The 27,232-nt window shown below is 35.7% G+C and overlaps 1 protein-coding gene across 1 annotated transcript in view; it reads left to right on the forward strand.

The window, feature by feature from the left end:
* The window catches only part of LOC129228580 (rho GTPase-activating protein 44-like), a 127,415-nt gene that overhangs the window by 64,467 nt on the left and 35,716 nt on the right, over nucleotides 1-27,232 (forward strand). The window lies entirely within an intron of this gene.

Raw genomic sequence — 27,232 nt, forward strand, 5'->3', positions numbered from 1 at the left:
GATTCCCCCCCCCCCTTTATTTGATGTTTTATTAAAATCAAAAGTACTGTTTCATGCATAAATTTAAACATAATAAGGGTTTAAAGATCCCCTTATAAATTTTGCAGGAAATTCATTCGCAGTTCAAATAGTAAGCTTTGAAAGAGCGTGACATAACAAAAAATAAAGTCGTACATTGAGGCAATAAGAAGCAAATATGTGTTTGTGGACTTCTAAGGTTTTGAGTGAAACGCGTGCAAAGCTCAAACCGTAGGTATAGCTTGACTACGGAGAGATGGCGGATGAACAGGAAGCGGAAACGGGCCACTTCGTTTCGTAACGGGTAAAATCAGCGAGATCGCGCTAGCAGCGAACTTTGGAAGCAGTTCTGGTTTTACTGCTAGCGCGATCTCGCACATCCTAATTATTGCAAAATGAAGTGGTCCATTTCGACTTCCAGTTCATCCGCCATCTCTCCGTGGTCAAGCTTTAGGCTTTCATTGAAAAGTTTTTCTGGATCATAGTGTATATCAGCACCTATCAGGACTACTGTGACCATACTGTGACCAAAAGAGAGTTTCTCCTACCATTTGTACGACTTAAGCCAATTTTTTTATGTTGGCTCTTTAGTCTTTACACCCCTTTGCTTTTAGGTGCTTTGAATGAATCTTGAAAATTGTCTTACTTGAAAATTTCTGACACGCTGTCCTGTGTTCAACAATTTGTTATTGTTTGTTTTAAATGAAATAATAACAATAATGGATATAACAATGAATACATGTAATAACAACTTTTATAAAACATGGATAAATGGATAAATTGCGCTTTTTTTTTTTCAAATGTATTTTTTTCTTTTTCTTTTTTTTTCCTTCTTTTTTTTAATGTGTATATCAACAGCAGAATACTGTATTGATTGTTAATTGAAACGTGCAACTCGAAATTCTTACCTTTGAACCGTTTTGTGATTTTTGATTCCCAGAAACAGTTTTATCTCATCAGCATTCTTTGTTATGATAACCATCTTTTAAGAATGGCTTTTTGATTCCAAATTGTTATAATAGCTTAAAAAATGATGAATTGAGAGATCTATTTTTAATCATTGCTGCTGTCTGCAACTCATTGTTATCTTCACTCGTGCTGAAAGCGGTAAATCACGAATTGGAATTAATCTCTTTACTGAAATAATAAGATTACAGCCCTGTCGTGATTTGCGAGTGTGAAGAACAAAATAGTTTTGTAGCCCTAAGTGCTGCATTCAATTGTTATACTTTTAAAGTATAAATTCGCTTTGGATGTAGTACGTGTGATGGAGATTTTAGGAGCATTGCTTTGGGAAAGACGGGGCTTTGTTATTAATAATAGTTTTTCGCATGCTAAAGAACGATAGAAAACTCATTTTCACATCCGTGTATTTTGAAATATTTTTTCAACACAATTACGAAGCTATTCATCGGTTTCAAGTCGTTCTACGATTTCAATTTAACAACATTGTTAGGTCAGGTATTATCTAGCAAGCATGGGATTAAATGCAATTCAATCAAACTTATGGAGTGGTATATCTGACTTCAAAATAACTACATTAATTCAGTTTTTTTTTTTTTTTTTTGGTAGATTCGTTTGGTTTGTACTGTTATTTCGGTGAAATAGAATTGCGTATATTATCAATGATAACTTTTTTTAAAAAAAAATGTTTTACACGAATATGAAATATGGAGCCATGTAATGTATCAAATGTTGTTGTGATTTAAATCAAGCCCATCATTTCAAATTTTTCCAGTGGTAGAAGAAAGGATGTATGAGGAATTTTCCCTTTAATTGAAATTTTCCTTGCGACAAATATAGGAAATTCTGCGTAGTGGTATCTGTACGGCTTTGCCCGTAGTAGAAAATTAAAAGGTCTTATGGTTCACCTGTATATTTACAAATAATGTATGGTGAATTTTCTCGCCAATTGGCTTGTGCCAACGAAGGAACGAAGGAAATGCTAGTTGTCCATCAAGACAATTAATTTATTTTCCAAATGTTTATTTAAATTTTAAAATGATTTAAAAGAACTGATTTCTATTTGTTCTTGTTCTTGTTTACGTTTTTACAATAAAATACATGTAGAAAGGGTAAATAAATGTGCATTTGGCTAATTGCTTACCAATATAGTAGATTGCTTTCGTGTATTTTAGTGAGAAAAAGCAGTCCTAGAGCTTGAATACTCCACCTTGCGGGGATTCAAAAAACTACGCCTAAGAGGTTAACATTCCATTCCTCATTTAGGATAAAAGGACTTCAGACATTTTGTAATGTTCTATGTAATTCCAAAATAATTTTTTTAAAAAAGAGAAGCCCCATAAGCATGGAGAAAATTGCTGTCATTCACTAAGCTTAAGAACAGGTTATGTGTTATTGAATTTGTTTTACCTTTTTCAGAAGCTGTTAACTAGACTGTAGCGCCTCCGATATTTTATTTAAATCGTGAAAAGAATAAAATAGCAGGGCTGCGGAATCAGACTGATTTTGTGGTAAAAGATTCGGAGTCAGGAGTCAAAGGTTGAAATTTCAAAAGTCGGAGTTGGTCATTTTCCCTCAAGGTCCGCAACTCTGCCAGTGCTTGCGGAGTTGGATTCGGACTGATTTTTGGGATAAATGAGTCTGACTGAGTCATCCCCCCCCCCCCAAATGGCTTCGTAACCCTGTGACATAGGTTGGAATTATTTCTGAAAAGGATAAAATCTGCGATCTTTGTTTTGTGATGTCTTAATTTTTCACGAAAGAGTTTAATTATTTTTATTGACACGCTTTTATTAGTTTTTCCTGCATGCATGTATGTATGTATGTATGTAACTTGTAATAGAATCTTGCAGCTCAAATTTCGCCCACTTCCTGCGATCGGATTCTTTTGAAATTTGGCACACGACGCTCAGAGCCGGTGACAATGCAATATTCTACAATCAAATTAATAAACTATTAATTGTTAGTTTATTCCAATTTTAATCAATATTTTAGCATAAATTCAACAATGTAAAGAAGGAAAAGAAGAAACAAAATAGTAAAAAATGCTCGCAAATATTATTTAAAAATATCTATAAGAACTTTTGATTTTTCTGCATCAGACAAAATTTGTTCCAATGTTCTAAGGTAATTTGAACATGGTTTATAATTGTTTTTAACTAATTTCATGCCAAAATTTAGGTGAGCCTTCAATCGACAATCCATTATTGATCAGGCCATTGTTGAACAATACTTTTATTAAAATGTATCTCAAATTTTCAAACTAATATAAATATGATTTCCGCTCACATACATCGATGAAATGTTGAAATGAATATTTTTCAGTTCAACAAGTTAAACTAAACAGAAAAAAAAGAATAAAAATAAAATAATAGTTTTAAAAACTAAAGAAAAACACACACACACACGCTTTTGTAGAATAATGAACTAAAAAGGAAAAAATGATCTTTGGATGATAAGTACATGAAGTAACTGACCAAACACTTCATTTTAATGTAATACAAAAAAGCGTGGGGGCTTCTTATCCGTTGTCTTGAATTTCTTCCATTTGTTGTCCATGCAAAAATGTAAATAGACAGCAAACCACGCTGTTTTTGTATTAAATTAAAATTAAATGTTTAATCAATTACTTTTCATACTTATCATCCGAAGATTTTTTTTTAACTTTTTAGTTCATTTTGCTACAAAAATGTTTTTTTTTTTTTTTTTTTTTTGTAATGTTCCTATTTGTAACTAAGCTCCAAGGGCACCCATACAGGGGGGTAAGTGGGGGCCTCAACCCCTTCCCCTTAGAAATGCGAACTTCCTTACTTTTAGTGCTTTTTTCTTTGCAAAAATTTATAAAAATTTCTTTTCCAGCCATTAATGAATAAGTTATTAAAAATGTCAAGTTTTAATATCTCTAATTTGTACTGAAATCGGTTTACATGGGTATAATATTCTGCTTAACCGTGAGGAAAACTTTTGAGATCCCCGCCCCCCTTAAAATTTTGAATATGGGCGCCCTTGCTAAGCTCTACTTGAATTATTTATTCAACGATGAAATAAGCTAGGAAAAAGTAATTATTCTTCGCTGTAGATGTTTTTGCAATTATCTTGTTTTGATCTCTTTCTATTATCTACTTTTATTATTATTTTCCTCCCTTTGATTGCGTGTGCGTTTGACTGCTCTCTTGTAACGAATTTATTATCCGTCGCGGAAACTTTTCATAAAGCAACTTAGTCATTAATGACGTAAACTATCAGCTTGTTTATCTTTTTACATGGCAAAAAGATGCATGTTTGGTATCTCATTCTTAGGACCAGCCAATCGAAACAGATGGAGCAACGAAGTTAACATTTCATTGTTGAATTTTTTAGCAGCTTTAGTACATAATATGTTCGGTTTAGGAAATTAGACAATGGACATGTTAGTTGAGGTGGTTTTGGAGAACGTGGAATCTTTTTTCATTATTATTATTATTATTATCAACTAGAAAATCGCCCGTCAAGGTATGACGGGTGAAAATTGCTTCTACATTTGAACGAAGTCATTGCCTCTTTGGTGATATTTTGATGGTTGAAAACCCTAACTCCAGTGGATCAACCCTAAACTCCAGTAGGTAGCGTTTATTGTTGACCACTTTTTCGTTTCTTTATTCCCCTGAAATGACAATCTTACCAGTAAAACAGTTAAGTGACAGGATCGAGTTCAGCCTCGTCACAATAAAGCCTTTCCCTTCATGTTAAACATTGCCAAAACATATTATCAAATTATCATGCCGTAGCGCGAGTTTCATTGTTGATGACGTCAGGAGCGTTACTCGATCATTGGCTATTATATATATATATATATATATCAGGATTCGTGTTGAAGCGTTTTAATTTCTTTTAAGGGGGTCCGGGACACAAAAGTCGTCAAATTTTGCAATTTTTTTTTTTATCATGTGAAAAATTACTCCGTTTTTTTCCGTTTAAGAAGACGTTTTAATCTTGTTTCTATCTTAAATAGAACGAAAGATATATTTATTTATATTGCATGCACCTAACTAATGTGTACTTAACTTTAAAACTTAAAACGCGTTTTTCTCCATGATGCAATTTTTCCCGATTTCTTGCATTCAAACTCTTATAAGTCAGGAACCGATAAAGATAAAGTAATGAAACTTGGAGCATATCTTTTTCAAACAGTTTACTTTAATTTTTATTCCGCGAATTTGAAAAAAACGTTTACAGCAAAAATTATGATTTTTTAAAAAAAAGTATCTTTGAATTTTTCGAAATTTTTCTTCAAATATTTTTTATTTTTTATTGAATCAATATTTTTAAAATCGCCGAATAAAAATTAAAGCTTAGATATTTGTGCGTAATTTATTTTAAAAAATTGAAAATTTATCAAGAATATTTTGAGTTATAGAAATTTAAAACAACCCCATTTAAAAAAAAAAAACTAATTAAATTTAAATAAAAATTTTTTTTTTTTCATATTTATGTTATGATTTTGCTTATCAAATAAATGGTAAATCAGTGCAAAAAATTTCAAAACTCTAAAGTATATAATAAAAAAAATTTCAAAATGTGTCCCGGACCCCCTTAAAGATCACTTATTAAGCTTAAAAAATAGTTTTCAAGTTCTTAATATATCAGATTTAGATTAGTGAGAATATTATAACGGAAGGGTTCATTTTTAGGACCTTACAATCCAAAATTTTAAAATGCAAAACGAATATTTTTTTTGAACCAAAAGAAGTTTTTTGACATTCTTTTACGCATTTTCTTTGCTGGAGGGAAGAATATGAGCGACGTTTGTCTTGTATATATTTACGGAAATCCTCCACAACCTACATTGTGAATTAAAAAAATGAGAGAGAGATAGAGATAGAGAAGAAGTATGTTTATTAATCCTTTCTTCACCGGTAGTGAATTTAAATTATTTATGTGTTTTTTTGCGTGGAGCTCGCTCGAGGCATCTGCATTTATTCCGGGGCGATGACAAAAATAACTCGAAGCAATAGCTTCTTGGTGTCGTGCGTGAGGTCACTTGAATTTCAGACGTTCCACGCGAGGAAAGCGTGTTGTTCTTTTTTCGGACAAATCCTGTTTTTAGAAGGGAAATTTGACCTGCTGGAGGTGATTGGTGATTCTCACTTTTTTTTTTCTCTAGAAGGCCTTCGCTTTGCTATGATTTTGCTAAAATTTGGCTCTCCCATTCGAGCAATACATATGTGTTTACGGTAAGTGTGATTATGCAGGTGATTTTGCATAAGCCCTGCTGATTATTCATATTCACCACTAAAATTGATAAATGGGACAAATTCTCATATTTTAGCCAATGATCGAGTAACCCGCGAGTTTCAACAATGAAACTCGCGCCACGACATGATAATTTGATAATATGTTTTGGTAATGTTTAACATGCAGGGAAAGACTTTATTGTGACAAGGCTGAACTCGATCCGGTAACTTAACTGTTTTACTGGTAAGACTCATTTCTGGAGAATAAAGAAACGAAAAAATGATCAACAATGAACGCTACTTACTGGAGTTTAGGGTTCATCCACTGGAATTAGGGTTACAACTTCAACTATCAAAATATCACCAAACAAGCAAGATTTCGTTCAAATGTAGAAGCAATTTTCACCCGTCATACTTTGACGGGCGACTTTCTAGTTAATGAATTTCTAGTTAATGAAACTTACCAGTTTATTTATATAATCCCCAACTCTTATCGGGAATTGTTATAAAAGTTTATTTTTGACATGGAACAGTTCTAATAATAAAATTATTTTCCTTATTCAAGTCTTAGATTTGACTAAACAAGAATGTTATCTAGAATAACAGTCGAACTCGCTTATGACAAGCGGGAAGGGACCGCGATATTTGCTCATTGTAACCGAGTGCTCGTATAAAACGGGTTCGTGAAAATAAAAGAATAATAATTTATACATGCTTGCTTTTCTATTTTACACTAGTGGTACCCGCACGGCTTTGCGCGTAATAAAAAAATTAAAAGGTCTTTTGGTTCCCCTGTATATTTACAATAATGTATGGTGGCTTGTACCCATGTTACGGATCCACGTTATGATAATATCGTAATTTACTCGTCCATCTTATGATAGTTTTGTTCTTAAAATTGGAATAGAAAAAGAACCACATCGAATTTTCGGAAAATCGCTTCGAGGTGCACACCCCCATACCACAAACTAACTTTGTACCAAAGTTCATGAAAATCGGCCGAACGGTCTAGGCGCTATGCGCGTCACAGAGATCCTGACAGACAGACAGGGATCCGGACAGAGAGAGATCCTGACAGACAGAGAGACTTTCAGCTTTATTATTAGTAAAGATTTCTTCACATTACCAAATAAGTTGGTTATTTGATTTGAACTATCCTATTGTCTTTTTCTTGTTGTTTTCGAGGAACTTGGGGTCCGAAAAACATCGTCATTTCTATCTGTGACTTCAAAATAGTTTGGAGTTTTTCTGCTTTTTAGTAGCCAAGTATATCGAGGGCTATTTAAGTCAAATTTTCACGTTTGTCGTTATGATGGTTGCTTTCATTTTCCCCCCTTTCTCTTGACTTTCAGCTGCAATATCCTCCGGAAGTATATCTCAGAAATGATAACATTCTCTTCAACAAATATATAGTTTTTAATGTTACTCTACTCCACGAATTTCAAAAAAAAAAAGAAAGACCGTGTGATCAATTGTTTTTATGATTTGAGTCTTATCTCTAACTTTCAGTTGAATTCAAAATGTTAATGGACTTTTTCCAAACATAGAATAATCTTTTCTGATAGGAAATCAACAGATATTTTATGAATTACAAAAATATTGCTCTCTTTAAGCGGGGTTTGCTCGTTAAAAGAGAGTTTTGTTCCCATAGCCAAAACATTGTACCTACGAAACTATTTTGATTTCCCCGCTAAATCCGAGTTCTCGTTAACACAAGGCTCGCTATAAGCGAGTTCGACTGCACTAGTTATTATTTAATTCAAAACTGCTGCTTTTTTTTTTAATATGTTAAAAGTGAAGTCTTTGTTGAAATAACATTATTAGCCTTATTTTATTTTTGGTAATCTTATACATATAAAATCTGAGTATCTATCTTATACATATAAAATCTGAGTATCTATCTATCTATCTATCTATCTATGTCCAAGCTTCTTCTCCCGAACGACAGTGAACTGACCATCGAACCAGGTATCGATGGATTCGTCATCTTCCCGTCTTCATGTTTGGCTATTTAACATAATCCTCCGATAATAATTAGCGGAGATAGCAATTAAAAACTATTAATTATGACTCTTAGATTTCAAAATCAAATCCCTATTTTTCGAAGGCTTTCCTCCATTCAAATTATTATTCAGTGCTTCATCTCAACTTTCCATAACAATGCTTTTATTAAAATGTATAGCGGGTGAAGAAAATCATTGAGATGAAAGATCTGTTGCCATTTTTTTTTCTCGAATATGAACAGGTAAAATTCTTGTTTTTATTTTGAGGCTTTTCCTGTAATCAGGGGATTTAAAATGTTTACTTTTTGGGGTTTTCCGCAATCTGCCGCAAAATTTCAGTGACTTTTTTTTTTTGGTTCAAGCCTGATTGTTAAATACGCGTCACATGACATAACTTTCATTTTCGAGGAGGACCGTGCACGTCGTAAAGTAAATGAGTGATTTACAAGTTATTTGAGTTCTTTGAGGGTTTGTACCTGGAAAACGGATTGATGTAATTCTTGTACGACCATGTGGATAGAATCCATCCAAATATTTATCTGAGTGGTATGTTGCATTAATAAACACCCGGGCAACGCCGGGTAGTAGACTATTTTATGTAAAAAGCGGATTGTTATTGTGCATAAATATTTCCGATATAGTCTATCAGATGTAATTCAGTTTAACGTGAGTAAAGATTATAGTTGATAATGCATATATTTTCCCCTTTTGTGCTGACTGAAAATGTACTCATAACTTGTATCATTGATAACGATTATTAACGTTGATGAGGTGTTTTGGCAAAAATATGTTTTACTGGTGTTTTGCAAACCTTGCTTTACGCGCATTTATTTATTCCTTAACGCGTTAGAAACTAGTGTCAGTGTACTACAAAAGCATCAACTGGACTGCTCTTACATTTTTTAGGTAGCCCGTGCAACGCCGGGCACGCAGCTAGTTTTGAATATTTTGCATTTTGCTACTCATTTTACAATCCAATTTTTCTGTTTTTAACGTACCTAAAATAAATTAAAACCTCACCACTTTTATTAATTCCTTTAATTTAAATGTTTTTGCAAGTTTTATGCTATAATGACGTTATTTTAATTGTTAACGAAATTTCATTATTGAAAACTCATTTTTTAGAATGAAGCCTTTGTTGCTCCACAGAATATTTTAAATTTATTACATTCCTTATAACTAGCCGGTGATTATAAAAAAATAAACCGATAAATTTGATAAATATTAAGTAATTTATCACATTTATCAAGTTTATTGGTGATTATGAATAATCACCGGTAAGTATGCGCTGTCACCAGTTTATCACATTTATTGTAGCATATACTGGTTCGCATCGTTAAAAGTTCCTCGATTATACGTCTTTTACATTTAAGCGTCGCTTTCGTAAAGTTCCGATTCAATCCTATTCATTCTAATTCAAAAACGTATCATTTGTAAGTCGCGAAATATCAATAATATTTTTGCCTCCTTAAAACTCGAAAATTGTTTGCTTATCTGTTCTATTGCTTATCTGTTCTATCATGCCGGAAAAAATCGATGTTAGGAAAAAAAATTAATACTGTAAAAAATATGTGTTCAGCTTAAAAATGAATATAAGTTCTATACATATCTTATTAGTATTAACAAAGTTTAATTTTGTAAAAATATTTACTAACAATGTCATTTGTTATTTTAACAAGAAAAATATTGTTGAATAGCGAATAATTTAAATAAAAAATTAAATTAAAACTAAGTAAGCACACATTTAAGCCATAAGTTACCGCCCCTAAATCAGTGTGCTAAAGAATTCACCGTTGCTATTCAATAAATAAAAATTAAACTTCCCTCTCTAAAAGGAACCTAAAAAAAAAAAAAACTAGTATGTTGTGGCCATCACGAAACTTTCTTCTATATTTTTCTTTTTTTTTTCTGATCCCTCCCCATGCTTGACGAGGAAGCAATATTCCCAACAAAAACAAAATTACACATGCAAAAACTTGACTACCATCCCAATGTCTGAATTATTGCAAAAGCAAAGCAAAGAGCGAAAATTGAAAGTTATTTTAAAAGCCTTGCTTGAATTAATTACAAATATTTTATTTGTTAACGAACATAAGATGGCAACAGTTAAAAATTTTAAATCATTGAGATAATATTTCCGATCATTTCCATACTCATTTTCCATACGACTCGCCATTTCTTTGTGATTGATTGTGGAACAACGATTTTCATTTGTCTTATTTTACTGCAATGGTCTGCTTATAAGAGCCGAAAAGTATCTTTTCAAATGATGTAACTTGTTAACATCATTTTGTTTTACACAACTGGAATTTTTCCAGTTTTCGTTTGATGTTTTAAGCTATTTTTCAACGCTTAAAAAGTTCGCAAGCAAGAAGTATTGCTATGCAAGAAACTGAAACTGCCGCGCCGAGTGCGCTGTATCAAGAGACTTCTGATCCACCTCCTGGGATGACGCTGTTGACCAGCGAGATTTGCAAATTTACCGATTGGCATTTACATGCCTACTGCCAACTTAAAGGGCTTTCTGATGAAGCTGACCACTACCTTCTGAACCTATGCTCCTTAATAAATGAAAAGAGACTGATTTTGGACGCCAACGCCTGGGCCCCTTGGGTCAAGAAGATGAACCGTCTGGCCGAAATAATGCTGGTGAAGTTCCCGCTGGATGAAGAGGGTAAAAACCCAAATTTCATTACTCTGCGGGAGTACCATAGCATGACAAATCTGCCAGGCAAAAAACCCCCTAACTTTAAGGCCACAGTGCCGTATCAAAAGAGAAAATCTACTGAAGACGGGTTTCAGAGCCCTACAAAAACCTGCAAGGTTAAAAAGAATGAGAAGGTTCAACCCTTAAAGGTTGGAAACATGTTCAATGCTCTTAGCCAGGGTGGGGGGATCTCCACCGATTTGTCTGACCCAGACATGGATACACAAGAGGAGGTTTGTCGCAACCGTCCCTCCTAAAATCAAACCCATACTAGCCGTGTACCCAAAAGAATACAGGGGACTTTGTCACTGGGCTTAAAACAGAGACTCAAGCTGAGTTCAAAGTAAAGGTTTCCGGAGAATTTGCCAGAATTTTTCCGGCCACTTCTGACGATCACAGAGCCATTTCGGAGTACCTGCTCCGAACTAAGATACAGCATTACGTACAGCTGGCTAAACATAATCGCCCTGTCAAAATTGTTGTTAAGGGATTGCCATTGACAACGGATAAAGATGATTTAAAGTGGGCTCTTGAAGAGCTTGGCTACGGAGTTAAGAAGGTCGCGCAGCTTGTGCGAAAGGGTTCCACTCCTTTGCCGATTTTTCAAGTTCACCTATCACACACTGAAGGGGTTGAAAAAGTCTTTGACTTGACCAACATTCTATATACATATGTCACTGTGGAGGCATATAAACCTAGGAAAGGGCCTTCTCAGTGTCACAGATGCCAGAAGTTTAACCACAGCTCCGAGAACTGTTTTATGACCCCGAGGTGTGTTCGGTGTGGGGGTGAACATCTCTCCAGTGACTGCCCGCACAAGGCTGCTAAGATGGATAAACCTATGTGTGCCAATTGCCAGGGCCCTCATCCTGCCTCTTACAAAGGATGCCCAAAATATAAAAACTTTATCAAGAAGTCCTCTAAAACTTCCCCCAACCCCAGGTCATTTACTTCCAACTCAACTAATTTCCCAGCACTCCCTAGTCAAAAACAAGCTGAGAGTAAGAGCGATGGCACTGTGAGTGCCCCCAATGCTCTCACACACTCATTCGCCCAAAAGGCCCGAGGCTCAGCCATCGCGGGAGCTTCAAACAGAGCGGCCCAAGCCACCTCTGCTAGCGACGTGAGCACTCTGGCCCCAGAGCAGCCTCGTCGCAAACCATCAACCGGTGCTTTCTCGGAAGCTGTCGGAACATGGGACTCCATTAAGGAGATCTTGGACTTTTTCAAAGTTCTGAACCTCCCTGCCATCATTAAAACTATCAAACTGGTTCTGCCTGAAATTAGAAAACAATCTGACCCTATCAATAAACTTTGGGCTCTTTTCCAAGCTTTCATGGAAAGTGATGAGTTATTTCAGCGCACATAATGGCTTTCCCCCTCGGTCTTTCTCTTTTGTCGTGGAATGCCTGCGGGCTGCTCGACAATATCACTGAACTTAGGCAGCTTGTTTATGAACAAGCGCCCGATATTATCTGTGTGCAAGAGACGCATCTTAGACCAATCAATCGTGGGATTGGGATCCCCCAATTATAACTTTTACCGCAATGATCGACTTCCAGATCAAAATAATTATACTAGGGCATGGGGGGGGTACCTTAATTTATGTTAAGAGCTCTATTCCACACCACCAGAACCTAACACCAAGCCTTTTGGCACTTGAAGCTACCTCTATCACAATTGCACCAAAAGGCTTTTGCCCCATCACGATTGTCTCTGCGTATGGCCTAACACTCAGACACATGAGGGCGAAAGAAAAAGCCTCGAAGCTCCTTCGGGATCTAGAAGCAGTCTTTCAATACCCTCATAGCACAATAGTTTGCGGTGATTTTAACGCACATCATACCTTCTGGGGCTGCAATGGAACCACCGCCACTGGTAGAACTATTTTTGACTTTGCCCAAAAGGCAGGAATTACCATCGTAGCTCCTCCCACACCTACACGTTATCACTGTGACCAGCGCATCTACTATTGACTTTGGGATGGTCAAATTGTTTCCCTACAGTTGCGAGGTGACTTCGCTTGCAAAGCTCTCCTCGGATCACAACCCAGTCAAATTTGTTTTTGACACGGTTACAGTGAATACTGCACTTCCACATGCCTCGAAACCTGATTGGCCCAGGTTTCGTAAACTCCTGAACTCCATTCACTTTGATTTTCAGGACATCAATACTGGGGACTGAGCTCGATTCTTCTGTTCACAATTTAAGTAATACCATTATTAATATCCATTCCAAAACCCTCCATCCCCATTTTAAAGCAAAGCTATGCTAAGGAGCTCCCCCTCCACATCAGAAACTTAATTAGGTCAAAAAATCAGCTACGAAAAACTTATCAACTCCGCAGGGATCCTGCTTCCAAGTCCGACCTCAATAAGGCACAGGAGCTAGTTAAACAAGCAATTAAAAGGCACAAAAATGACTCATGGACTCAATATATTTCCTCCCTTACTGCAGACGACACTTCCATTTGGAAAGCCGTCAAGCGGCATCGGGGGACGTATAGACACATTCCGCCCATTAAAGGCAAAACCCTTCCAGGAGGCCAAACTGTAACTGCTGTGACTGATATTGAAAAGGCAGAACTTTTTTGCCGATCATTTCGAACAGCAGTTCACACCTAACAACACCAGACATGACGAAACTGAATCACTTGTTAACATCACACTACACAATTACTTCACAACTCCACACGCTAGCAACACCCTTCAGATTCAGCCCTCAGATGTTCTAAGCTATGTCAAAAAGTGTAAGAAAAAGAAAAGTCCAGGCCTTGATAGAATCACCAACTCTCTAATTAAAAACCTGCCAATTCGTACTATTTTCTATATTACCCAACTCATCAACAAAATACTCGAGTTGGGTCACTTTCCGCAGGAGTGGAAAACTGCTATAATAATCACTATTCCAAAAAAGGAAAGAGCAACAGCGGAGCCGTCGGAATACCGACCAATCAGCTTGCTCTCTGCTCTCTCCAAAATTACTGAATTCTGCATTCTCAATAAACTTCTTGACTTTCTTGCGGATCACAACATCATACAAGCTGAACAGTTCGGCTTCCGCAGGAAGTACTCTACAAACCATCAACTACTTAGAGTCACAGAACTAATCAGAGAGGCTGAAAAAAATCATCAGAAAACCACCGGGCTTTTCCTTGACATAGCAAAGGCATTCGATAGGGTTTGGATTGATGCGCTAATTTACAAACTTATACGCCTTGGGTTACCTCATGCACTCATAAACATTATCAGCTCCTATCTTATGAATAGGCACTTTATCGTTCGAGTGAGAGAAACTCTCTCAACACCTAGACACATACGGGCCGGGGTGCCTCCCCAAGGCAGCCTCTTAGGCCCAACTCTTTACTCAATTTTCTCAAACGATATCCCACACATGGACAACACGCATCTTGCCATTTATGCAGATGACACCTGCATACTAGCCTCCGCTCAGGGACTTTATCAAGCCTTTTCAGCAATTCAAAACCACTTAACACATCTAGATATCTGGCTAAGGACTTGGAAAATCAAAGTTAATGCCAAAAAAAGTATAGCTACCTGCTTTTTTACAAGAACAACTGAGCTCCCTCCTATTAAACTGCATCTTTATACCGACCCGATTGATTGGTCTCAGCGGGCGAAATATTTAGGCATAACGTTCGACCGTAATTTAACCTGGCGACCTCACATTGAAGAGGTACGCAAGAAGTACCTCACTTCCAAAAAACCACTAAATTGTCTCCTGCACAAAAAAAGCGTTTTATCAACGGATAATAAACTGCTCATTTATAAGTCCTGCCTAAGACCCATTATTACCTATGGAGCGCCCATATGGGCGACTTCTGCAATCTCTAACTTTAACAGAGTTGAGAACTTGCAGAGAGTGATGGTTCGAGCGGCGTGCGACCCTCCCTGGTACGTCCGTACGGACAAGCTGGTGGAAGAGGTTGGCATCCCGACACTCCACAACTTTTGCAAAAAGCTCGCCAAGAGATTTCACTACAACATCCCCCGTGTTGGCAATCCACTACTTAACAACCTTCCAAATTACGATCCATTGGATCCGGCAAATTCTCGCAGGCCTCGCGCTCTGCTAGCTTAGTTTCAATTTCGAAACGGGGTGAGTGAATCCCTTATCGGGTTCATACCTCTTTTCGACTCTAGTTATTGTGCTACACTCTGGCTGGGAGCATGCTCCTATCTATTTTCATTTCACTATTTTCTTTTTAAATTTCTTATTAACATTTTATCATTGTCTTAATTTTATTTTATTTTTATTCATTCAAATAGCCTAGAAATCCCCCACGGGGAAAAAAAAGTATAAAACTTTAAAAAAATTTGTAGGAAGCGAAAAAAAATAATACTTAAACTTATTTAAATAAAGAACTTTAGTTGAAATTTACTTTGAAGAGCCTTCGGCTAACCATTATGGTACTCCCGTTAGAGGAAGCCACATCTCTCGTACATCCACGCAACCATCTACTGCGCCAAAATAAAGCCATGGCCCCAACCGGGGAACTATCAACATACCCAGGGTTCGTACGCCCTTGAAAAACCTTGAAAAGTGCTTGAAAAAAAAAATTCATTTTCAAGTGCTTGAAAACCTTGAAAAAGTTTTAAAACCTTGAAAAAGTTTCTTAGTGCTTAAATTCTCTCAAAAATCAACGAATTGTGCTTAGAAGTTTAAAAAAAGTATTTCACCAATGCAATTTTCTGAACATGTGTTCAGTATGCAACATCCCGAAAAATTGCTTCCGTGTATGGGATTTCAATCCTTTTGAATCTTGTAAATATTTTGATGTTTTTTACAACCGAAAGATATTTTGACATATGGTACCTTAGTTTAGTTTATTTTTTTTGTTTAATTTCATTAATTAACAAAGATATTAATTTGGAAACCATGACAACATTGAACTTACTCGGGTTTCGCGGAAAATTGCTCTTGTGTTTGAAATTTCAATCTTTTTGCATCCTGCAAATATTTAAATATTTTGGCTAATCAAATGTTAGTTTCGCATATGCTACCTTAGATTAGTATATTTTTTGTTTAATTTTAATAAAAAACAGACGTGGCTCCAAGGGAGGGGCAGGGGGGGCAATTGCCCCCTCGTCGGAAGCGTCTTGCCCCCCCGTCGGGGAAAATTTAGTATTTCGTCGGGGAATCTGTTTGCTTTGGCGTTTATCGTAAATGATATAATTTTCTCATATATGAACTCGAAAAAAAAAATTAGTAGAAAAAAGTTGAAGTATCTTATATATTTGTATGTATATATATATATATAAAAGGAAGCAAAAAATCAATCCCCTTTGAGGCAAGGTTAGCCCGAGTCCGTATAACGTCGTCCAGATGGTGACAAAATTTATCTATTGCTTCGGGGGAAAGGTGTGTTTTGATCCTTGAAATTTCTGTTTGTCGATGCAGGGTGTGGATGAGCTGGTTTTGACCTCAGGGTGTCCACTTAGACTAAAAGAGTACCATCCCCGTCCCTGCAGAATGTAGTGGTGATTACCGGTCAGACCTAAGGCGTCGTCATCGGGTTACGAGACAAATACGTACCGAATGACAATAGCCAGGACGGGACGAGAGGGGGGGGGGGGGGGATTGTCATCGGAGAAAAAACATGCTTCGGAAATTTTTGCTTTCCTATTACATTCGCTAAACAGCTCTTCATCGGCATGTCAAGTGCGCAGACGCAGACCGCACTCATTGATGCGATTTAAAGTACTTTATATTCACTCAGAAGAGAAGTTACAAGTAAGATATTACTATAGTTATGTTTACAACTTTTCTGATTATTTTTGATTATTCTGCAACAAAACATATCGATGAGTAAACGATCCTTTTACCTCATACAAGGAAGTGTACTAAAGTAGATTTAATGTTTTAATTTTTTAGTGCAATGATGTCTTGTCGGCAAATGCTAAATGCAGGAAAAAAATTCTTTGGACTAATATAATAAAAGCAAAAAAATGTTTAACATTTTAAATACATTTTTCTCAAAAACTGATATTGATCTTGTTTGTAGGCTGCATAATAGTTTTGTTGGGAATGGAGAATGATTTACTAAACATTCGGGCTTGGTACAACTAAACAATCATTGGATTATTAAACGTCGGGTTGATAATGCATCGGGTTTGGGTTCTTTTTGAGAAAAATGTTTGGGGGAGGGGGAGGGGCGAACCTTTTGGAAAAGGCAAAATTAAATACATAAATAAGTCATATGTTAAAAGCAATTGAAAACATACATTTTGCTTCCAAATTTATTTTTTTTTCAGATGTTGTTTTGTAGTCGAAACACAGGTTTCTAACTTAAAGTAAAAGCTGCGCTTAGCCCAGAGCGCTGTAATCATTTGATCGAACCAAGTCCAATTCAAAAGTTAACATTGCTCCTTCGAGATCGATCAAACCAACTTACAGACTGACACCAGACTCAATCTTGCTTAAGTTTTCTTTTCTTTTCTTTTTTTTTTTGCAAGCTATATTCATTTTTTTTTTTAATATGCTTTTTTTCAAGTACTAAAATAGTGTAAAAAAGCAGTGTTGCGCAGTCGGAGTCGGACAGATTTTCGAGACAAGAAGTCTGAGTCGGCATTTGTAGGTTAAAAATTCCAAGAGTGGGAGTCATTTTCCCTCAATGCCTGTAACACTGCCAGTGATTGCGGGGTCAGAGTGAGAGTTGGAGTCGAACTGATTTTAAAGTAAAGGAATCGGAGTTGAATTGTTTGTCAGTGAATTAGAGGGGTGATTAAAAACTAATTGTATCGAAAGCCAATGTGAGCACGAAGCAATGCGTTGTCTTTTCGTTTCCCGCGCTGTTTCTCTCTGTCGACTGCTGTCATTGGTTTTTCGAATCAAAAACAATTTTTACTGTGTATTATCTTAATTTTTGAAAGAGTTTATAACTTAAAAAAAGTTTTGTTTGCCTATTTCTGTCCTGATATTTTTGTAGTTCCAACTACATCTTATAAGGCTTCAAAATGCGGAATTTTATATCTATTTTTCAAAATTTCCTCAGGGGAAGAAATCCCCGGACCCCCTACAATTGGGAATATTTTGTACTCCACTTAAAGCGGAGTCATGTGTGACTTTCTTGATAACATTTCCCCTCTTAAGGTCAATCCAACACAGGACATAATGAAAACACATTAAAACACGATCATCAAAAATTAAAGTATTGCTGTATGTATCAGATGAAAGAGACAGACATAGTAAAAGAGAAAAAAAATGCCTCTCTTACACCACCGAGAGAAACGTTGTTAAAACAGCAAAAGGGGCTCCATACCTAAAATAGCTTAGGGCCCCGTTAAGTCTAAATCCGGCCCTGAGTTGGAGTCGGCCATTTTCCCTCCGACTCCGTAGATCTGCAAAAATGGCCTATGTAGATAAATTTTGGGGTAAGACTTTGAATTTACATTTTCCCCCCTTAGTCTGGGAAGTGAATTGAAACTTAAAATTTGAAATTATGACCTATTTCAACTGGCATGTTCAATAAAAAGCTTGAAACTAATGGTTATGCATTTTCTAATTATGAATGCTTCAAAAACTTTGAAAAATAAACAAGTTAGGTATATAGTTAATTTAAAAAAAAGAAAAACCTTACACAAAAGAAACTAGTGCAATTAATGTTAATCACTTTGATACTTAATAAGTTTGTTTATGGCGTAATATCGTCGGCAGTATGCTGAACTACCGAATGTGAAAATTGGCTCTTTTCAGGAGAGCCGAAACAATATTTTTGTCCACCAGACGCTTTAGTTATTTTCAATGTTTTGATTTTTATAAATAACATTAAGTGTAAATCTTATTGTTTGAAGTACAGTAAACTCTCGATTATCCACGAGCGGATTATCCGCGAAAGTCTCGGAAAAGAAAAAAAAATAGCTGAAAAATTTTGTTCTTCAAAAACGCGGATCTGAAATCAATTCGTCCCAGATTTTTTCCCCTTTCCCACAACAAGTGCTCCTTCTCAAAAAACGTGAAAGTCGGTATGCACGGCCTCAAGAAAAAGCGTTCAGCTGATTTCGGTAAAACACATGTGTTTACTGAAGACCCCTAGTTTATCCCCTAAGGAGCGTACGACATTATCCTTATCATGTGTTCCGATTGAGAAAGGTTAGGAAAACGCCTGCAGGTCTTCTGGGAATTCTCTGACAGGGGTGGTCTTTTTTGTTGTGGTCACTGTTTTCACTTCTGGGCTGTTGAATGTTTTAGGTTGACGGAAAGTTCCTACTCATGATTTAAATTTTAGTTTATTTTAGTTCTGTAGAGCTTGAAATACAAATATTTTTTAATGTTGCCGCATCTTTTTTAAACGTTTCACGTTTTATTTACAATACAATCATTCGCAAGCAAAAGATAATTTCTGTCTTCTTTACCGCTGGTTTTAAACCTTTTTCGCATTATCCGCGACTTTCGTTATCCGCGGTACTTGGGCCACTAATTCCGCGGATAATGGGGAGTGTACAGTAGTAATAGCCCTTTTTGAGTACTACGGCAAACCATTGAATTTGAAAAACGAGATTCGCGATTTTTCACCTTCGTTTGTACCGAGTTTAGCATAGTGCCGATCATATTATCAAGTTTCGTTTTTTTTTTTTTTTTGGATTACACAAAACACACACACACACACACATTACTTTTGTTTAGTACATTTCAAAAACTTAGAACCAACGGAGAGGAGTTGAAGTCGGGCTGATTTTGAGGTAAAGAAGTCGGAGTCAGGAGTCGAAGGTTTAAAAATTCAACAGTCGGAGTCGATCATTTTCCCTTAAAATCTGCAACCATGCCAGTTCTTGTGGAATCAGAGTCGAAGGCTCTTTCCCGAAGTCGGAGTCGGTCATTTTTCTTCCGACTCCGTAGTCTTGCTTAGAACTGCTGTTGTGACTATTCATTTCAATAATTTAAATCTCGCTCACTACATTTTAACTTTTATTTTCTATTTCAAACATGCTTATTCGGCCCACACATTTTCCTCCAAATAGCTGTGATTTGTACGATAATATTTAAAAATCTAGGAATGAAATATGTTTGCGGCCCCTATGAAACTATCATGATTATTTATCTGATTAGCCCGGTTGCCCGCCGGCCCCATCCACCACCAGCTAGGCCTAATCGATGTAGACCTTTTATTACCATACAAATTAATTAAAAATCGTAAAAATTTGCACCTTTTCCAATTTTTTTAGCGCAAAATTTTTACCCATTTCCAGTTTCTATTTGTTATCAAATAAAATACTTGTAATGGGTTTTAGCAAAATAGGCTCTTCAAAAGATTTTCAATTTTTTCTCTTGATTCTGCTTTTGCGCTAGCAAAACTTAGTAGCTGTAATCGTTTTCCCTTTTCCATGCTTTCCCAAGTTATCCCCAGGGTTCGTACGCCCTTGAAAAACCTTGAAAAGTGCTTGAAAAAAAAAAGTTCATTTTCAAGTGCTTGAAAACCTTGAAAAAGTTTTAAAACCTTGAAAAAGTTTCTTAGTGCTTAAATTCTCTCAAAAATCAACGAATTGTGCTTAGAATTTTTAAAAAAGTATTTCACCAATGCAATTTTCTGAACATGTGTATGCAACATCAGTATGCAACATCGCGAAAAATTGCTTCCGTGTTTGGGATTTCAATCCTTTTGCATCTTGTAAATATTTTGATGTTTTTTACAACCGAAAGATATTTTGACATATGGTACCTTAGATTAGTTTATTTTTTGTTTAATTTCATTAATTAACAAAGAAATTAATTTGGAAACCATGACAACATTGAATTTACTCGGGTTTCGCGGAAAATTGCTGTTGTGTTTGAAATTTCAATCTTTTTGCATCATGCAAATATTTACATATTTTGGCTAATCAAATGTTAGTTTCGCATATGCTACCTTAGATTAGTATATTTTTTGTTTAATTTTATTCAAAAACAAATAAATTTATTTCATGGGAAACATGCCACGTCGAACGAACTCAGACTTTGCGAAAAATTGCTTCTCGTGTTTGAAATTTCAATCTTTTTGCATCTTGCAAATATTTAAATATATTCACTAATCGGATGTTATTTTCATATTTGCTACCGTAGATTAGCATATTTTATGTTTAATTTCAGTAAAATATAAGTTTATTTTATGGGAAACATGACAACATTAAACTTAATTCGCGAAAATTTGCTTCCCTTGTTTGGGATTTCAATCCTTTTGCATTTTGTAAATATTTTTATATTTTTGGCAATTAGTTGTTATTTTGACACTGCTACATCAGATTAGCTTATTTTATTTTTTATTTTAATAACTAAAGAGTTAAAGAATTTAGTATCTTGGTCTTGTTTAATTATTTGCTTATTTATTTTTGCAATTTTGAATGATTATCTTTACCTAATTTTTGGTCATAACAGATTTTTTAAAAAAACATTTAAATTTCAGCAGTTGAGCATCTAACAAATTAACTTAAAGTTTGTATTTTAAATATAAAGTTGATTTATATAATTTTATTTATAAGTACATCATTTTTTTATGTCTGTTAAAATAAATAAGGTGTATAACAGGGGTGGTTGTGTTATGATTATTCACTTGAAATCCAGTAGTGTTCGTTTTTATGCTTTTACCTCCCTATATCTCCAATTTTCCCCTTTTCCTCAAATGTTCAAAATTACTACTTTATTAAGGTTGTGGGTACTTGGAGCTTACTGAAAGAGGCTTTAATCAGCAAAGGGGTAGATAGCTTAAGGAGGGTCATTCATCTTCATTTGGATCTAATAAATTGACCAGTACCAGCCTAACTAGGCCCAGTGCCTGTTGCTGGTTTTCAACAGGCACTGGGCATGGTATTTCTATGCAGAATATTTTGACTTAATAAACTATTTTATGAATTGCATGCATAGCAAAAGTTATTGTTGTACATATGTATATTCAAGTAATAGGGGTCTTAGTTTTAAATATTATTCCCCCCCCCTCGCTCCATTTTGCTCTTTGAAACTTTCAGGTAATTTTTTATGAACTCACAAATCACAATTACACCTGAATATTATTGCCTTTCTAAATTTAAATTCTAATTTCAACAATAACCCATTTTTTCCTAAAATAAAACTACTTTTGTCATAATATATGTCAACATCTTGTGAATCTTTTCAATTTCGAAATATGGCTCTATAAATCTCAACTTGCACATTTATTGTCTATTGCAAGTTAATCAATGAAAGTTGAATAGACTCAGGTTTGCATTCAGAGTATTTATCACTGCTTAAGCTGCTTTTGTATATTTTGAGGTGTAGAGACTGGACTGTGGACTTTCATAAACTTTTCTTACTTCCTAATTTTTAAATTTACTCGAGGACAGTTGAAATGCCTTATTGGCTGAACAGCTAATAAATACATATGAATAATTGATTTGCATACTTATAAATGATTTGCAAACCTAATATTTTTAGAACTTTATAGTGCAAACTGAAATAAGTTTCTGGGTAGTGTTTTTGTCCTAACCGCCCTTATATTGTACCACTGTATAGATATTGGAAATAAATGTTGAAACCGGGGGGGGGGGAGTAACTTCAAAAACTCATCTCTGGCAATGCTATTGAACTTGGGTATTTTAGTTTCTTCCCATAAAAGTTAAAAGCACTTATGAAAGGTTTTTTTTTAAGTATTAATTTGCTGATACTAGAAAATATACAAACCTCTGACTGCTGCAACCTTTGAAAAACCTCAAAATTAAACCTCTTGGTATCTGCTTCTCTTTATGACCAAACTTTTCAAACATTTTCAGAAAAACTTTCAACGCAGTAGATCTTTCATCAAAGCGTCTCTCGTAGAAAAAGCAATTTTGTTTTCCTATACTTTTTTGTATTATTGCCTTATTTCTATGTGTTTGTAGTAAATGAAATCTGCATACAATATATTTTTAGACCAAATTTATGATACTGCCTTGAAAACAAAATTTTTTACCTTGAAAAGTACTTGAAAAGTGCTTGAATTTTTTTCTGCCTAAAGGGTATGAACCCTGATACCACACCAGAGGATAAGGGGCAGGGCCCCAGGTGCCTCAAGCAACGAACTTATATTTCCGTGGCATTTCCATACAATTAAAATCACGAGAAATACGCAGACGACAATCTATTACGATTTATCTTTCTTATTGTTGCATTAATAAAACTATTTTTATTCGCTAAAAAATAATGATAATAAAAATAAATCAGCACCTCTTGGCGCGATTGGCGCCAAAATTGAACCAAAGCCTGTTTACATATGGATTCACATATATTCCAAATTTCAACCAGAACGTAGCATTACTTCTTGAGATAGGGCACTCAAAATGGAAAAAAAGAACGGGCGATTGCGCTACCCCCTTTTTAGCTGTTGACACCAAAACAAAATCAGCTCTTATACCTACTAAGGGCTACTTGCCGATAATTTTTTCTTTCATTCCGTTCATTATTTCTTGAGATACAGCAGTCACAATTGATGACAAAAAACGTTCTATAGCTCAACCCCCGTTTGAGTTATTGACACCAAAATTGAATCAGCACCTGTTCATGTTAATGGCAACATATGGACCAAATTTTGTTTGATTCCGCCAGTTACTTCCTGATTAATAGCAATCACGCGTAACTCAAAAAACGTCCCATTGCTCCACCCCCCTTGGAGGAATTCGCGCCAAAAACAAATGGGCACAAGTTCACATAGGGGCACATATGTGTACCAAGTTTCGCTCGATTTCATGCGGTAGTTTTTGCTGTAGAGCGGCCACAAAAAACTGGTCACACACAGACGTGACACACACACACACACACATACACACACACACACACACAGACAGACAGACATTTTCCAACTAGTATGTTGTGGCCATCACGAAACTTTCTTCTATATTTTTCTTTTTTTTTTTTTTCTGATCCCTCCCCATGCTTGACGAGGATGATAAATTTTACATAACCTAATGACTTTAAGTAACATATTAAGGTTATGTATCTACTTAGCAGAGTAAACTGTGAACTATAAAGATGACGAGGCGAAGATATTATTAACAAAACTTTATTCCAACTTACTAGATGATCGCCATTGTAAAAGTTCAAAAACTACTTACTGTTGCCAAACAATAATAAAGAAATATATATAAACAATAATACAACTTTAACACTTTCCCTTATTATTGTTTAGTGCTCCTGAATTTCATTTAGCAGTTCTTAATTCTAAATCAGTCCTATTTTGTTGCACAGATTTAGAATCCTAGGGCCGTAAAGTGGCTTAGTAAAAAGGTCAGCTAACTGTAATTCAGTAGGAACTCGCTTTACAGTAATTTCTTCACTCGTTACCATTTCTGTCACAAAGAAATGTCTAATCCGAATGTGCTTTGTTCTCTTATGGAATTCTCCTTGATTCTGAGATAATTTGACTGCTGCCTCGTTATCCACTTTAAGTTCTGGTACCTGCTTTAAATTTGTTATTTCCTTGAACAATCTCTTAAGCCAAACTAATTCTCTGGCTGCTTCACTAGCTGCAACTATCTCCGCTTCTGTAGTGGAAATTGCTACAGTAGACTGTCTTTGACTGCACCATGATATTGCTCCACCAGCGTAAATACAAACAACACCTGTTGTTGAACGCCCTGTTGTGGTGTCTCCTCCATGGTCAGCATCACTATAACTTTCTAGAATGCCTATCTTGTATCCTGATTTGTAAACTAATCCTTTGTCTAAAGTTCCTTTCAAGTATCTGAATATTCTTTTGACTCTTTGCCAGTCTTCGTTACTTGGGCTTTCTAAAGCTCTGGAAGCTACTCCTACTGCATAAGCTATGTCAGGTCGAGTCCCTGTCATGATATACATTAGTGCTCCTACGGCTTGTCTATAGGGAAATGTTGTCTCAGTACTCTCTACTTTCCCTGATTGAATACTCTCTTTGATAATTGGCGTAGACACAGGATTACAATCACTCATGCCGAATCTTTCAAGAACTTTCTTCGTGTAGGCTGTTTGAGATAACTTTATAGAATCATCTTCCTGACGATGAATCTAAAACCCTAAGTAGTATTCAGCAGGTTTTGTTGTAATTTTAAATTCTTTCTTCAGATCTCCAAGGAAATTTTCTAAGTGTTCTTTACTTGTTGACGCAACTAAACCATCATCAACATACAGAACTAAAATAAGTAATTCCCTATTGCTTCTTCTAATAAACAAGCATGGGTCTGCTTCACTTCTTACAAAACCAATTTTACGCAAATATTCTCCAAAATACTGGTTCCAGCACCTTGGCGCTTGTTTCAGACCATAAAGACTTTTCTTTAAGTGGCATACTCTGTCAGTGCCATCTTCATAGCCTTCAGGTTGACACATGAAAATATCTTCTTCTAACTTGCCATACAAAAAAGCTGTTGAGACATCAAATTGTACTAAACTCATATTTTCACTTGCTGCTATACTAAGTAAAGTTCTTATGGTGCTTGTTCTTGCAACTGGACTGAAGGTCTCTTGAAAGTGAATTCCTTTCCGTTGAGCGTAGCCTTTTATTACTAACCTTGCTTTGTATTTATCAATACTACCATCTGGATTTCTTTTTATTTTGTAAACCCACTTGCATGGTATCGGCTTGACTCCTTTAGGTAATTTACATAACTTCCATGTCTGATTATCTTTCAGAGAAGTCATTTCGCTGTCCATGGCCTTTTTCCAGTTGTTCACTTCAGAACTTTCTATAGCCTCTCGATATGTTTCTGGATATTTTTCATCATAGACGAAGGATTCAATTTCCATGATGTATTCCTCAAATCGCTTTGGTTTCTTTATCTGAGAACGATCTCTTAGATTCCTACCATGTGAAGACTTAAGTTCATCCTCTTCATCTGTACTTTCAGCTTCGGTATCGGATATGTTAATACTTTCCTCTCTTAATTCTTCTTCCTCCTCCTTACCTGTTTCTTGATCTGGTGGATGATTTATTGAATCTGAATTTTCCTGTAAAACTGTAATATGTTTTTCACACTCTTTCATTTTCTCATGAAAAATCACATCTCTTGACAGGATTACTTTTCTTTCTTCTTCTATCCAAATTCTATAGCGTTCATCCCCATTATAACCAATCAGAAAACCTTTTACAGCTTTCCGATCCATTTTCTTTCTTTTCTGTACCGGCACATGAGCATAACAAAGTGAGCCGATTATGCGCATGTGTTTTATCCTTGGCCTTTTTCCAAACCATAATTCATGTGGACTAACGTTTTCAACGGATGAAATTCCAGTCCTGTTTAAAATGTATGCAGCTGTATTAACAAGCTCTGCCCATAAAAATGCTGGAAATTCGATTTCTTGGTTGGAATACTTTAGCGTTCTGGCCATTTCTACAATTGTTCTGTTTTCTCTTTCGCTCGTTCCATTTTGTTCAGGTGTATATGGTGCTGTGAGTCTCTGAATAATTCCTTTCATCTGAAGAAATTCTCGAACTTCTTGGTTGTCGAACTCACCACCATTGTCACTAAGGATTTCTCTAATTGAATGTCCCAAATTTTCTGCATGAGCTATGAACGATTTTAGAGAAAACACTACATCCGTCTTATGTTTCAGAAAGAAAACATACCGGTACTTAGAATAATGATCTTTAAACACAACAAAATACTTATACTTTCTGTGTGACTCTTCGAATGGTCCACAGACGTCAGTCGACACAAGTTCACCAACTCTTGTAGCTTTTGGTTTAGTGCCGAACCTTAAACGATGTGCTTTACCATATATGCAAGGCTCGCATGGCTCTTTATCAATATTCACTTTGATATTAAATTCATTTTTGAGCATATTCCTAACGTGACGCTTGTCTTGATGTCCCCATCGACTGTGATATAATTGCAGTAAGGAACTTTTACCGCTATACGTATCTGCAATTTGAACTTCGATTTCTTTTTCTGGAAGTATTGGCTCTAGAGCAGCCCTGTAGAGAGTTCCACATATACTTCGAGTGCCATACAGCTTCACTTCATTGTTGATCTTCAACCAGCATTCAGTACGAGTAGAAGTAAACTCACTATTCTGATTTCTATCCTGAGCAGCTAACACTGAAAACAAATTTCTGCTAATTCCAGGAACATGCCAGACATCTTTCAACTCAATTACTTCTGTATTTCTTCCAACTGAAGCTTTGACTAGAATGCTTCCTTTCCCTGAAGCTGTCAACACTTCTTTTCCTGCCGCTTTGATAGTATGGGTGCCCAAAGAAGGAAATGTCTCAAAATTGCTAAAATAAATAAATGTGTTAGTAATATGCCTTGTCGCTCCGTTGTCTATCCAAAATGTGCTTGTTTCCCCTTCTGATAGGAAACTTTCTTCACAATAGGATGTCATTGCCGTACTTGGCGATGAAATATTCACTT

The sequence above is a fragment of the Uloborus diversus genome, chromosome 8 (assembly GCF_026930045.1).
Source record: "Uloborus diversus isolate 005 chromosome 8, Udiv.v.3.1, whole genome shotgun sequence".
Classification (NCBI taxonomy): Eukaryota; Metazoa; Arthropoda; class Arachnida; order Araneae; family Uloboridae; genus Uloborus; species Uloborus diversus.